At 45.4% G+C, this 15,654-nt stretch overlaps 1 long non-coding RNA gene across 4 annotated transcripts in view; it reads right to left on the bottom strand.

The window, feature by feature from the left end:
• Positions 1-1,243: 1,243 nt before the first annotated feature.
• LOC107079909 (uncharacterized) overlaps positions 1,244-15,654 on the bottom strand; it is a 228,533-nt gene continuing 214,122 nt past the window's right edge. The window contains exons 3-9 of one of the 4 annotated variants that reach the window (XR_001480808.2): positions 14,353-14,536; positions 13,087-13,191; positions 6,353-7,539; positions 6,160-6,261; positions 5,888-5,996; positions 4,641-4,786; positions 1,244-1,507 (exon numbers count right to left, since the gene is read on the bottom strand). This is a non-coding gene — a long non-coding RNA (uncharacterized lncRNA). Of the gene's footprint in view, positions 1,508-4,571; positions 4,787-5,887; positions 5,997-6,159; positions 7,540-13,086; positions 13,192-14,352; positions 14,537-14,610; positions 14,697-15,654 lie in introns of those variants that run through there. The other 3 variants (XR_011183730.1, XR_011183729.1, XR_001480809.2) reach the window with 3 other exon arrangements.

Consider the following 15,654-nt stretch of genomic DNA (forward strand, 5'->3'; position numbering starts at 1 on the left):
AGTTCAAGTGCTCAGGGCTATGGTAAAGAAGCCGCTGAAGAGCGCTAGGAAGGTATAGGGATACCGAGGACGACGATCCTGCAGAAGCAGTTGCAGCTCTAGTCCGGTCCGCCGGAACAGCTATTTGTAGAGACATCTAAGACGCCACCACCCACCCCCTTTCCCATTATAACCAGGCCCGCACCTGCTGCTTGTCACACACAATCAGGAGCGGGGTCGTCAGGCTCGGGGAATGCCGGGCTGGGGCACCGCGGGCGAAGCTTAATGAAAGATCCCTCGTTCTGCCGGAACAAACTCTTCGGCGTGCTCAATGGGAGGCGGGGGCGCGTCCCGTGAATGTAGGGTGAATTTTAGAAGGGGCGCCCCTTTTGTGAAGTCCGACACCCAGTTACACAGAGCTGCGCTTCCAAACGGCAGGAGACGCTCTTGTGAAATAACGGCATTCATAGGCAGGGCCATCATTTAGAGAGACATCCACGCTTTATTTAAATGTGGGTCTTGCCTGCCTATATTGTTAGTACATTATAGCTAGGTTCAATCGCAAGGATGCGATTTTCAAAACATAAGCAGGTCTAAGACATGCTAAGAAAACTAATGGTAGCAGCCGAAAACGGCGCTGTGTCACGCCACGAGTCACCCTTCACTGAGTTCATACTGGGTGAGCAGCACAGGCGTTTTGAGGAAACAAACAGAGCGCATTTTCCATGGCGAGAGGACAATCGTGATTCACACAGAACATCCTGGAATACAGGACGTATTGGCTGTTTGCTTTTCAAAACCCTTCTGCACAATCTCCATGCTCCGCGGCGCCCGCATTCCTCACACCCAGAGTACGGTCTCACCTGCACATGAATCACCGCTGCAGGTACAGCACCTGTCCCCTGCGGTCCAACAGCTCTGCTGTCCTCTACTGCCTCCTAGAGGCTGTAATACGAAGATTTTTATAGATATCAGAATGAGAAAATAATCATCATCATCATCAGTATCATCATCATCATTGCTTACACTTATATAGCGCTTTACAGGTAATGAGGATCCCCTCCACCACCACCAGTGTGCAGCCCCACCCGGTATCACCTGACTTAGTTCAACTTAACTGCACCACAGTAGGTCACTTTAGCGTATATTCACTTGCTAAAACATTTTGTGTGTGCACGAAATTTCGAATGAAGTTTCCTTGTATCTGTCTGATACAGTTAAACTCGGGAAAACATCACACGCTCTATATTATAACCACCAGAAATGACAGGTTAATTGCTTTTAATAATAAAAACAACCCAACCCAGGGATAAGCTCCAGCAGCTGCAACCTTTCCCAGGAATAATAATTGATTTCAGATTTTAGAAGGACGGATGGAAAAACCGCTGCATGACTGAAAGACTCCCCCTGCTGGCCAAGGTTGTAACTGCGCTTCCTGGCGGCCCCCCTCGCTTCTACGGAAACTGCTGACGTGCCGCCTTCCTGGCGGTTTCACAACCCTGGTGACTGTAGAAGAAGCTGATTTCGCCTGTAATTAAAGAAGAGGAACAAAAAAACATAAACAAAATAAAAAGGACGTAAAAATTAGGCTCATGTATAAATCACAACCATCTAACATAATTTTTGAAAAAATAATAATTCTGGCATTCACACAACAAATTCAGATCCAGGCCTCCTTGCAGGACACTGTTGTTTTTGCAGTCTCCCTTTCTGAGCTTGGTGTTTTGCTGCATACAAATTTACTTCCTCTCAGTTCTCAGGGACCACAGTGCCCTGAATCTATAATTCAATGCACTGAATTAATGTGAAGAATTTCTGTTTTGGAGTCGTTTGCTCCACACAAGAAAGGGGTGACTTTTTTTTCTTTGGTTTGTTCATCACCAAACTTTTCTTCAAGCACTGCAGCTTTCCATAACAGCTTGCAAACTGCACAAAGTAATTTCCATCTCACAGAGGGTCACGATTCGCTGCACAGGTGCTTGAATTTAGGAAAGACGACAGTATACAGTGCCTTGCGAAAGTATTCGGCCCCCTTGAACTTTTCAACCTTTTGCCACATTTCAGGCTTCAAACATAAAGATATAAATTTTTTATTTTATGTGAAGAATCACCAACAAGTGGGACACAATTGTGAAGTGGAACGAAATCTATTGGATTTTTGAAACTTTTTTAACTAATAAAAAAATGAAAAGTGGGGCGTGCAAAATTATTCGGCCCCTTTACTTTCAGTGCAGCAAACTCACTCCAGAAGTTCAGCGAGGATCTCTGAATGATCCAATGTTGTCCTAAATGACTGATGGTGATAAATAGAATCCACCTGTGTGTAATCAAGTCTCTGTATAAATGCACCTGCTCTGTGATAGTCTCAAGGTTCTGTTGAAAGCGCAGAGAGCATCATGAAGACCAAGGAACACACCAGGCAGGTCCGTAATACTGTTGTGGAGAAGTTTAAAGCCGGATTTGGATACAAAAAGATTTCCCAAGCTTCAAACATCCCAAGGAGCACTATGCAAGCGATCATCTTGAAATGGAAGGAGTATCAGACCACTGCAAATCTACCAAGACCTGGCCGTCCCTCTAAACTTTCAGCTCAGACAAGGAGAAGACTGATCAGAGATGCAGCCAAGAGGCCCATGATCACTCTGGATGAACTGCAGAGAACTACAGCTGAGGTGGGAGAGTCTGTCCATAGGACAACAATCAGTCATACACTGCACAAATCTGGCCTTTATGGAAGAGTGGCAAGAAGAAAGCCATTTCTCAAAGATATCCATAAAAAGTCTCGTCTAAAGTTTGCCACAAGCCACCTGGGAGACACCCCAAACATGTGGAAGAAGGTGCTCTGGTCAGATGAAACCAAAATCGAACTTTTTGCCCACAATGCAAAACGATATGTTTGGCGTAAAAGCAACACAGCTCATCACCCTCAACACACCATCCCCACTGTCAAACATGGTGGTGGCAGCATCATGGTTTGGGCCTGCTTTTCTTCAGCAGGGACAGGGAAGATGGTTAAAATTGAGGGGAAGATGGATGCAGCCAAATACAGGACCATTCTGGATGAAAACCTGTTGGAGTCTGCAAAAGACCTGAAACTGGGACGGAGATTTATCTTCCAACAAGACAATGATCCCAAACATACAGCAAAATCTACAAAGGAATGGTTCACAAATAAACGTATCCAGGTGTTTGAATGGCCAAGTCAAAGTCCAGACCTGAATCTGTGGAAAGAGCTGAAAACTGCTGTTCACAAACGCTCTCCATCCAACCTCACTGAGCTCGAGCTGTTTTGCAAGGAAGAATGGGCAAGAATTTCAGTCTCTCGATGTGCAAAACTGATAGAGACATACCCCAAGCGACTTGCAGCTGTAATCGCAGCAAAAGGTGGCTCTACAAAGTATTAACGCAAGGGGGCCGAATAATTTTGCACGCCCCACTTTTCATTTTTTTATTAGTTAAAAAAGTTTCAAAAATCCAATAGATTTCGTTCCACTTCACAATTGTGTCCCACTTGTTGGTGATTCTTCACATAAAATAAAAAATTTATATCTTTATGTTTGAAGCCTGAAATGTGGCAAAAGGTTGAAAAGTTCAAGGGGGCCGAATACTTTCGCAAGACACTGTAGACAGACATTTGTGTAAGAGTCGCAGGGCATGAGAGGGAGGTCTGCTTTACCTCTGTTCTCCTCACCCTACAGCATCTTCTCGAAAGTTAGAATGAAAAGAGAGAATCTGAGGTCACCATATCACCCTGCAACGCACAGCTGGCAGCCCACTGAAGCTCACTGCTCAATGTTGCTCGCAAATGATATTGCTTCTTTTGTACTTCAACTCTTTCTTGCCCATTTTCCTTCATTTATTAATCGTTTAACCTTTGTAGGAAACAGGGTCCAAGGGACAGGAAGTTAACTGTCCACTGGGAGGCGCTCTGAGTATCAGATTCCTGAAGATCCACCTTGCACATCCCTGACTTCAGTCACACAAATATTCCAGTGATGGATGGAACTCTAAGAGTAATCCTAGCAAAACCCAGCAACTACCCCAGTTCCAAACACTGTCTGAACCCTGAACAGCACTGGTTCCAGTATTGGTCTCTATTTCTCCAGTATTACCCTCGAGGAGCACAAAGGGCAGTTCAACACTATTCAGATTAAATCCAGTTTACTGCACAGTAGTGTTTTCTACATTAGAAGAAAATTAATGTGAAGTCCAGACCGATATTTTCTTTAAACTTCGGTATGGACCCATTTTGTGTTTGTAGTTCTTGTTGGGAGCAATACTAAATCATACAAGCCCCCTCACAAACTCAACGACGGACCAAAATACTACTAAAGGTCTACAAGTAACACAGTTTACAAGAGACTGTCTTTTGTGTAGCAACAGGTTAAGATCAGGCACAGGCCCAGGTCAAATGTCTGGGTTCTGTGAGCCAGTGGGTGCAGTATTTAACTGCGTGTTCACGCCAGAAGCCTTTTGGGATCCATGTGTCACTTGAGTTCCAGATTAGTTAATTATTCACTTAACTGAACATATCTGACCCCTTTTTCGGAGGTGTTAATTAGCAACACGTTAAGGAGACCAACAACTCTGACCCTCAAGGATGGGACTGAAGGAACGCAGACATGAAAGGAAGAGTCCATGCAGGAGGTGTCTGCACTCACGGAGGGCTGTCCTTAGCGTCTGCTGTCCTGCGCCGATCAACCAGGAAACGGTCATCTCCTTCTCCGCGGCCTGAGAACAGCCTCAGGACATCACTGGTCATCCCCTCGGCTGACCTCGGCCTCTCACCCTGACCACTCTCCCTGTGCTGTTATTTACAGGAGATAATTAGCACTTTGAGAAAAGAGACTGTCTCTCACACAAGCTGGAATGCAGTTCTTCCCCAGTCTTTCTGGTCCTGACTTTTTTTTTAAACAAAAGCTATCTTTTATTGTTTCGATTTAAGTCCAAATTCTCTTAAGTCAGCAGCTTTTTAAGCTTCCTCTCATTGTCCTAACACTGGCTTTCCAAATCTCCACATATAGCTAAGAAATTCAAATATGATAAGAAAACGGCGCTGTGGCTTGTGGTGTAGTGTGCTGGTCTGCGGTCAGGCAGTAAGGGGCTGGATTCAAATCCAGAAACTCCAGACCCTTTTTTCATTATGCCAGCAGCCACATCACCCTGCAACTCACAACTGGCAACTCACTGAAGCTCAGCAGTGTGAGCCTGGTCAGTACCTGGATGGGAGACTCCTGGGAAAGCTAAGGCTGCTGCTGGAAGAGATATTAGAGGGGCCAGTAGGGGGCGCTCACACTGTGGTCTGTGTGGGTCCTAATGCCCCAGTATAGTGACGGGGACACTATACTGTAAAAAGGTGCCGTCCTTCAGATGAGACGAAAAACTGAGGTCCTGTCTCTCTGTGGGCATTTCTCGAAAAGAGTAGGGGTGTTACCCTGGTGTCCTGGCCAAATTTCCCCCTGGCCTTTACCAATCATGGCCTCCTAATAATCCCCATCTCTGAACTGGCTTCATCACTCTGCTCTCCTCCCCACTGAGAGCTGGTGTGTGGGGAGAGTACTGGTACATCATCCAGGTGGGGCTGCACACTGGTGGTGGGGGAGGGGATCCCCATTACCTGTAAAGTGCTTTGAATGGAGTGTCCAGAAAAGCGCTATATAAGTGTAAGCAAATATAAATTAATTATTATTAATTAACACTAAAACCTATACGCAGCAGTGATGGAGATGAGATTTCCATTCAACAGTTAAATACACTGTATTTAAAAGAACCACTAGAGGGCAGTGCTGTGTAAGCAGATATTTACATTGGCGGGGACGAAAATTCCATTTAAATAATACAATTATAATAAAACCCTCTATGGTCTTTAAACAGGAGGATCCTTTGTTGAAAATGCAGCAGAACACACCTGAGGGCGACCAGACTGAGGAACAGCAACACAGCAGCACATCCCTAGTTCTTCACAGTCCAGCACAGGCAGACCTTACAGTAGTTGCCAAACTCCAACAAAGAAATGCCTGAAAAAGAAAATTATGTTGTGTTATGCACAGAGTGATTAGAAATAATTTGTTAAGACGTTTCAGATAAAGCTCTCTCAGCTGCTTAGAAAGCAATGTTTTGCCTTTAGAAAGCAATTCCAGCAGCCCACTGAAGCCCAGCAGGTGTGAGCCTGGCCAGTACCTGGATGCGAGACTCCAGGAAAAAACTGAGGTTGCTGCTGGAAGAGGTGTTAGTGTGGCCAGTAGGGGGCGCTCATCCCGTGGTCTGTGTGGGGACACTATACTGTAAAAAGGAAGAGACGTAAAACTGAGGTCCTGATTCTCTGTGGGATTATAAATCCCAGTGTGTTTCTTCAAAAGAGTAGGGGTGTTACCCTGGTGTCCTGGCCAAATTTCCCATTGGCCTTTACCAGTCATGGGCTCCTAATAATCCCCATCTCTGAACTGGCTTTATCATTCTGCTCTCCTCCCCACTGAGAGCTGGTGTGTGGGGAGAGTACTGGTGCATCATCCAGGTGGGGCTGCACACTGGTGGTGGTGGAGGGGATCCCCATTACTGTATAGCACTTTAAACTAGTCCACTACTATTAAAGCACTTTGAGTGGAGTGTCCAGAAAAGCGCTTTATAAGTATACGGAATGATTATTAAAGCTGTTAACCTTTCTAAACAAATGACAAAACTAGTGTTGAAAAATGTCCTGATGACTTTTAAACCATCTGAGCCCTATGTGAGAACCTTTACAGAACACAGAACCTTTCCTTTCTCAGACAGACAGCCAGGATACACAGAAAGATGATGAAACTGTCTGATGGACGTTTGGACATATAGACAGATCACAGACAGATGGATGGCAGATACTGTAGATGGAAAGGCATGTTACAAACAGGTAGACAAATGGATAAAGAGATTACAGACAGATCGGTGAAAAATGTCCTGGTGTCTTTTAAGCAAACTGAGCCCTGTGTCCATCGCAGAACCTTCCTTTACTCGGACAGACACATGGACACAGACTGATGACGGATGGACGGACAGACAGGTGAACAGAAAGATCACAGACAGGCAGTTGTGTGTGGGCGGATGGGAGCCTTGATGCCTGTATAATTCTTGTCCCATCTGAGTCTCAGGGGTCCCGGACAGCAGGAATAAACGGCGCTGGAGGGGGGAGAGAGGGACGCGGGGAATTTTTCCTTACATTCCAGGATTGACAGGGAGTAACTACAGGACATGTAGCGGCTTTTTGTTTCTTGACAAATGTAGGCATTTGCCACAGTGTCAGCAGGAGCATAAATCACAGGAGATCAGGGGTCTAGTCATGTCATCCCCGAGTGAAAAGCTCCAGGTTTTAATTGCACACTGTGAGTCAGTGTAATGTTAGGCCTGGGGATTGGCGATGTCGGGCTGGCGCTGAGCACGAAGAGGACCTGGAAGGGCCTGCAGGAACGCTGAGCTCGCTCCACGCTGACGGCAGGGCTTCTCGGGCTGGTCCCAGGCATTTCTCATTCAGCTGGAATGTGGTGTCTCACCCAACCCGGCGCAGGGCACTGGGAGAGGCACAGATTCCTGGCTCGGGAGAAAAAAAACAACCAGCTTTTCATTTTTCACAATAATAATAATACAACAAAACCTTATCTTGTATATCGCCTTTAAAGGTGGATTCTCAAAGCGCTTTACAGAACGAAAACAACAACAATACAAAATACTCGAGACATGAGAGGAGACAGTGGATGGGGATACTGAATACAGCAGGAGCAGAGGGGCAAAGAACAGAACCAGTCGAGTTAAGACTTATAACCAGTATGGCCCAGTACTTATAAAAAGAACGCACTATAATGTCTGGTAATGAACCTTTTGCAAACACCAGCCTAAACCATTTTGGGTGGATGGCATTGTGAGTGCAATGAAGTAGTTCAGGTGGGGAGCTGCGTCAGCATGCGTAGGCTGCAAAGGAACAAGTAATAGGTTTATTCCATGCTGAAAAGAATTCTTTCTTCTCTTTTCAGCATGGAATAAACCTATTACTAGTTCCTTTGTAAGTGCAATGCCTTGACTTTGACCCAGAACAGTAATGAAGGGGGTAATCTACAGTATATGGACAACCCCAATCCGTATTTTACCCCCAAAACAGACACAAAAGCTACCCTGTACCCTCCCAAACAATGCAATCGATAAGAAACTACTGTCTAAAACCATTAGCACTCTTAAATTCTATTCTGTGGGTGAAGTGCCTCTCTAGACTTACAAATAAGGATTTCCTTTCTGAATCCCTTCAGATCACTCACTGCCCCTTGTTCTTTGGTTCACAGTTTTTCCAGCATTCACACAGAAGTTTGACAACATTAATGTTGCTGCAGAGCGGGCTGCAAAATGTCGTTAACCCTTTCACACACGCATCCCGAAAACTAAAACAGTCAGGGTCCCCGCCGTGCCGCTCCAGCCAACCCAATCGCGCCGTGGGCGAAAAGGCGACGCGGAGACCGCCTGAGGAGAGACACAAGCGATGCCCAGCTCGTTTCGCAACACGAACAACCGTGCGCCCTCCCCACGAGTTACAGGGCAGGGCGAGCGGCTCACCCCGGGCTGCATCGCCGCGGAGAGAGCGCGCAAACCCGCGAAAAGCTGCCATCGGAGGGGAAAGGCTGGAGCTCAGCCGGCGTCATCGTTTGTCATCCAGCGCCGATGATTAACAACCGATGTTTTGACACTCCGTTTTGAGTATTAAAATGTGAGCGCAGTATAACTAACGCTCCACGCCCCGGGGCGAATTTTTTATGGCCGGCGTGGTACTCGGTATAACTTAGTTCGCATGTAAGCGCAGATAATTCCCGGGTGATTTATGGGCCTGTGTGTCAGCATCACGTCGGGACTGTCGCGCACTTGTGTTGACAAACAGGGTGAAACCACAGCAACAACGTTTTTTTTCCCCCTGCTTGAGTTTATTTCGCTGTCATTATTCTTTCAGCTCCCTTTTAATCTCTTTGTGCATCGCCAGTTGATCGGGGCTGTCGCCGCACAAAGGAATCTGCCGGGACGAACGCTGACGGTTGTCTTGAGCTCAGAAGTGATGAGTAAAACATGCCTTCATTGTGACCTGAAGAAGGCTCCACGGCCGAAACGTTGTGTTCTCTTTCTTCTTTTTTTCAGCATGGAATAAACCTATTACTTGTTCATTGTGTTTGGCAACGCAAAAACCCAGTCCAGAAAAACGTGATCTGAGAGGAACGTCAGAGGTGACAAATTGGCCTTACCATAAAAAGTGTTGCAATTAAAAAAATCATTATCCTTTAACCAGTCTCTAAACAAAAACAGATAATGTGGAAAAACAACAGGTAACAGGTAATGTGCAAAACAAAAACAGTTGTGCAAAATCATACATCAACAGAACGAAATTAAGGATAGAAAATGGGGAGTGAACTTCTTGTCGTGTGAAGTACTGTAGAAGTAGATTTCAATGTGTTTTTGAGGTTTGATAAAGAGAGAAGATCGTATCTTCTCGTAGATCGTAGGCGAGAGAGGCTGGGAGTTTAATAGGTTGATAGTGCCGGGGTAAAAACTGTCTCTGAGTCTGGTAGTCCGGGCCCGAATGCCCCGGTACCGTTTTCCAGATGGTAGAGGGTCATACAGTCTGTAGCTGGGGTGTGTGGGGTCTTTGATGATGCTTGGAGCTTTCCTCAAGCACCGTCTGTCATAAATGTCCTGTATAGATGGGAGTGTCATCATCCCGTCTGCATAAGATTATGATAAGAAGAAGAACAATTAATAATAATAATTGCTTACACTTGTATAGCGCTTTTCTGGACACTCTGCTCAAAGAGTTTACAGGTAATGGGGATCCCCTCCACCTCCACCAGTGTGCAGCCCCACCTGGATGATGCACCAGTACTCTCCCCACACACCAGCTCTCAGTGGGGAGGAGAGCAGAGTGATGAAGCCAGTTCAGAGATGGGGATTATTAGGAGGCCATGATTGGTAAAGGCCAGGGGGGAATTTGGCCATGATGCCGGGGTAACACCCCTACTCTTTTCGAGAAACGCCCTGGGATTTTTAATGACCACAGAGAGTCAGGACCTCGGTTTTACATCTCATCCAAAGGACGGCGCCTGTTTTCAATATAGTGTCCCCGTCACTATACTGGGGCATTAGGACCCACATGGACCGCAGGGTGAGCGCCCCCTATTGGCCCCACTAACACCTCTTCCAGCAGCAGCCTTAGTTTCTCCCAGGAGGTCTCCCATCCAGGTACTGACCAGGCTCACACCTGCTGAGCTTCAGTGGGCGGCCAGCTGGGAGTTATAGAGTGATATGGCTGCTGGCCAAGAGAGTGATGGCTAAGAAGAATGATGATGATGATGAAGCGGCAGAGGAAGAATTTCCTTCCAGTCCCTTCAGCAGTTCTGGAAGAGCGAGGTCTGTGGGTCACACAGGTAGACACAGTGCGCGTAGTAACAGCGGTGTGAGTCAGCCCGTGAACTCTCTCTCCCACTCCTGTCTGACGGCTCTCTCCATGGGCTGGAAGAGCAGGGAGCAGACACCCTCAGCTCCGTGACTCAGCGGGGGGGGGGGGGGATGGGGTGTCGCGCTGGGGGGCAGGGCGTGTGCCACAGGGGATCCTCCCCACCCAGGACGGGGCTCCGGCCCAGCAGATGACGGCATCGTGCTGGGACTCCGACTGCCAGAGGAGCTGCACTGCTGCCAAGTCAGTATGGGAATAAGGGAAAAACAAACTAGCTTGAACAAATTTGCTTATGGATTTACTGCCTCTTAGATTAATAGATTTATTAGAGTGACTGATATCCGCAGTTTATCTCTCCTTCTTTTTCACGATTCCTTAATCCCTTGTTTAAACAAATTGTAGCCACATGCAGCATGTTTTTCTGGAAATGCTGCTAGGATGTGGTTAATAAACAGCAAGCTTGCGTGTGTCTGCGGCTCTGAAATAAAATCCCGTTGCAGTTTAAGAGAAAAAGAAACAGATTGTGTGCTTGATGAAGTCTTCGTTCAGGGCTAAAGAAAATGCTCGTTTTCATAGTGCCACACCAGCCACTATCTGATGCAGCAGTTTCACACTGTAATTCAGTGAAGCAGGAAAATATGAAATACAATTTTAAAATGGAAAAGGGTGGTTTTCTCGCAAATAGCCCCATATGGGCACAGTAACATAGCAAACATTTAAAACGGTTAAAATCTGCATACAGTTGAAACAATCTTAAAACAATTTTATGTAGCAAAAGCGTTTTTCAGTTAAGGGACTGTTTAGGAAAGCTCAGTTGCACATTCCTGAAGGACATGGTTTTCACAAGGACTGGGGATACAGCCTCCTCCTTAGACACCGATCAGTGCATCTAAGATACGAAGGGATGGTGCCAGACCCCATTCTTAAACAAGGTGGCTGAAGCAATCTGCACATGTCAAAAGCCACCATGGATGATACTGGATGGTGCAGGAAACTCTACCGCAGATAATACATTTAAATATTAAACCACTGCCTCTCCGGGCTGATAACGCCCCCAACCACTAATCGACACTGTGAGGCTCTTGATATACCCCAGCATTCCATTCATCACACCCATGTAAGAATGTAACAGAACAAGTAATAGGCTTATTCCATGCTGAAAAAAACAAGAAAGAAAACACAAAGTTTCAGCCGTGGGGCCTTCTTCAGGTGTCACCTGAAGAAGGCTCCACGGCCGAAACGTGTTTTTTCTCTCCCTTTTTTTCAGCATGGAATAAACCTACTTGTTCCTTTGCAGCCTACAGATGCTGACGCAGCTACCCACCTGAACATGTAAGAATGTGCCCTTTAAACCTTCACCAATAACTTAATTGACTCATTATCGCCCAGTGTTTCTATTTACAATAACAGAGCGCTTTACTGGCCTCTAGTGGCAGATTAATAAACAGAGCCCTTAAAGAAAGGTCTGCCACAGGAGTACTGTGCTTGGCATCAGACAAACTGCCAGCAGCCAGCACGACAGTGCCAGCTGTAACAGCATGATGTTAACCTAGCGTGCTCTTTATAACACATATTTTCCACTTGGGACTGTGTAGGTTGTTGCTTGATTCATGGGTCCCTTGGTAACATTAGATCTATTTTCTCCTATTGTAAACATTTTAATAAGCACTCAATTTCTTTCCAGGGCATTTCATACCCGTTATTATCAATTGCCTACAGTTTGTCACTAATAGTTAGGCAGGTACAGTACTTCCCATTTTTGCTCAGAGTTTACAATACAAATGCATGACCATGTGCCTAAATGGATGATGCAAGAGTCATAAATTAAGTTACATACTGAATTAAAAAAAAAATCTCAACAAACCATTGGGTCAATTAGAGAAAAAAAAACAGTTTCTGAGTAAATAAAATAAGTTGCATTAAAAGTTATATACATATAAGGTTCATAATATATATTGGTTATACAGGATATACAATATTGTACATTCCTCTGATTTTACAGGTTTTATAAATTCCTCCGTATGATTACTTAAATGTGGAGAAATTGTCACACAAATGTCATACACTGGAGGGGAAATGCTCTTTAATTGCTACCCACAGCGAGGTGTTAACAATTTTCTTTTCTTGGTAAAGCCCTTATTAACATACCACTGAAAGGCATGGGGTGCAGACTGGACTCTCAGACTCCTTGCTTACTTATTAGACTAACTACCCCGTGGAAATATGTATCTATAAAATATTGCACAGACCTCTAATAACAACCAGCTAACAACCACTCATTACTGGGCCTTGGGTTAGAGCTTTACAAATCTCTGCGAGGGTTGTTAAGAGGGTTGCACGGTCTTTAAAAATTGTTATTCCTTCACGGATGTCACTGACTGTGCAATAAAGGCCTTGATTTATTCATGGCGACTGATAATTACTACTGTCTTGTCAACTGTCAAAAGAATGGGCTAGAATGCTCCTAACTACACACTTTGAGCTTTCTATGCAAAGCCATAAATCTGCTGAAGCACAGCTATAAATCACCGGTCTCTCAAGTAGGCTGTCTGCACACTGGGCCCGATTACTCAATCCTGCGGTATGGACTTGTAATGCGAAATCCTTTCCATTATGAATTAATCTAGGAAGCTGCTCAGTATCAATGTGATAATTACAGGTGTGAGGTGTGACTGTGCTCGCTGGGTGATTTATACGTTTCCGATCTGGACGGTAGAGAGGGCTCACAGGACTGCTGCTCAGGTGCGCAGGGAGCAGGGTTCCTGTATTGGAGATAAAGAAGGGCAGATGAAGCCACGTCTCTCTGTGCAAAAACCACATGAAACATACAGTAACAGCAATGTGCCAATTACGGCAGCATTACTGCACATTACACCGGTAGCACTCTCGTTTCCCTGAAGACGGTTGTAATTGCACAGCGTTAGCTGTTTCGGGAGATAAAGATAATTTGTAGCAGCGGCTACTGGAAATGTGGAGAGTCTTGTGCACAGGGTCCTAAGGCCTCCCTTCAGGAGCTCCCAAAGAAATCGATTCCTCCTATAAACAAGTGCCAAAGCGCGTTGTCTGAGGTTGTTCCCTCATGGCAGGGGTGGGACTCTTATTAAAGAGAGTTTAAAACCCCAAGTGAGGTCCTGCTTGGATTGCTGCTTTCGCATGTTGATTGCATATTCATAAATGCTCACAGCTCCTAAAACGGTGCAGCTTTCAAAGTTACTTGTGTGCTGTTATGAGAAACAGAGTCAGAACATCAGAATGGCTACAAACAAGAGGTCAGTCCGCCACCTCATTCCTGTTGAGAACTCTGCAGACCCAGAGCACAAAATCATTGATACGGGCGAATCTTTCTTGAAAAACTGTAAAAAGTAACCATAGATATGAAAACGGTTCTTCTTAAGAGAAATATGAAAGTAATTATGTGAATATTGGTAATAATTAGTAAGCCCACCTGTATATCTTACATGTATATGTTTTTTATTCTTTGTTTTAATAGGTGGTTTTGGCTGTCATATGATTAAAATGAATGGTGATGACTTTATGTCTGTCTATAGTAAAAATACACATACGTGAGAATTGAATGCAAGATATCTATCTATAAGAACACGTCCACTAGTATGTTTTAGACACCTCTGTATCTTGTTGTTTTTGGGGGCGCAAATGGAAAGAAAGGGAACAAAATAAAAAAGTTGCAAAATGTACACACGTCAATGAGATAACTAAGATCTCACGCAGAGCGAAATCCCAAAGATACTGCTGGACCTCAGGACCAGAAAACCAGGGTGTGGAGCCCAAGCCACAGCCCCCACTTTCCCTGGGAGCGCCCAGCGCCCTCGGCCTGGCCCCCAGCGCTGGCTGAGGAATCCGGCTCTCCGGCAAGGGCCGCCAGTTCCCACGCTTGTAGCCCCAGTAGCACAACCTGCAATTACCTGGCCAGCAGACGGCGAGGGAGACAGTCGTAGCTCACCCGAGCCCCCCTCCCGAAGGAACGAAGTTTTCAGCACCCTCCATTACCCCTGCATTCCAGAGAGCTTCCCCGCGGCTGGGCCCCGCCCGGACTGGGGGAGGACACGGGCTCCGGGGTCAAGGTTATGGTCATCCACTGGTGCCCGCCTGGAACACAGGCATACCGGCTGCTGGAGTATTTTTATCAGTGAAGAATAAACAATAATAATAATAATAATTACTGGCGGTGCGATGGCTAAGGATCTGCGCCTGTGGCTGGAAGGTTGCCAGTTTGCATCCACTGGTGCCCACCTGGAACACAGGCATACCGGCTGCTGGAATATTTTTATTAGTGAAGAATAATAAATAAATAATGATAATAATAATCATTAACAGCGGTGCGGAGGCTAAGGATCCTACTCCGTTGGGCCCCTGAGCAAGGCCCTTCACCCCAACTGCTCCAGGGGCGCCGTATAAATGGCTGACCCTGCGCTCTGACCCCCAGCGTCTCTCCCTGTCTGTGTGTCTCATGGAGAGCAAGCTGGGATACGCGAAAAGACAAATTCCTAATGCAAGAACTTGTACATGGCCAAGAAAGTGATATGATAATAATAATAATTGATTTAAACTCGTTTGTCATCCCCAGGCACTAGTCTGCAGTGCCTGGGGATGACAGTCAGATGACAATAGTCTGCAGGGATCAGGGTGTCAGGAGCACATCTGAAGACAACAAGAAACATAAGGCAAAATGTAATAACTTTAATTTTTCTTAGACTTTTCACAGATCTCTGGGCCACTGTATTGTAAACGCCTCACCATATTTTTCCTCTGACATCAGCTTTAATGACATCAAGGTGCCCCAACGTGGCAGAGAGCCCAATCAAACTACGTCAGCAGTTTCCTGTGTAACTCCATTGTTAGGATTGTATGAGTTGGTCTTAATTTATACAAGTGGAATTAAGAAAAAAAAACCAACTCAGCAACCTTTTGCTTTTTGCATAGTTTGTTTCCTGCACAGGTAGGCGTAAAAGCTTCACAGAATGTGCAAAGCTACTCCACTGTTCACAGCAGCTGAAAGCCTTGAACGAGGGCACAATCAAGGAATATATCACTGGACCTCCCAAAGTTGGGATTTTGGAGTTTAACTCACAATAATAATTTAATGTTATGAGTAATACCTGCTTTTTTAAATGGTTTACTGTTAGGGTACACCACTGTAGCAAATTAAAATGACTTCTGTTTCCATTTCTTGTATTTCAAAGAAAATCTGAGATTCTATGAAATAT

The sequence above is a fragment of the Lepisosteus oculatus genome, chromosome 26, assembly GCF_040954835.1.
Source record: "Lepisosteus oculatus isolate fLepOcu1 chromosome 26, fLepOcu1.hap2, whole genome shotgun sequence".
Lineage (NCBI taxonomy): Eukaryota > Metazoa > Chordata > Actinopteri > Semionotiformes > Lepisosteidae > Lepisosteus > Lepisosteus oculatus.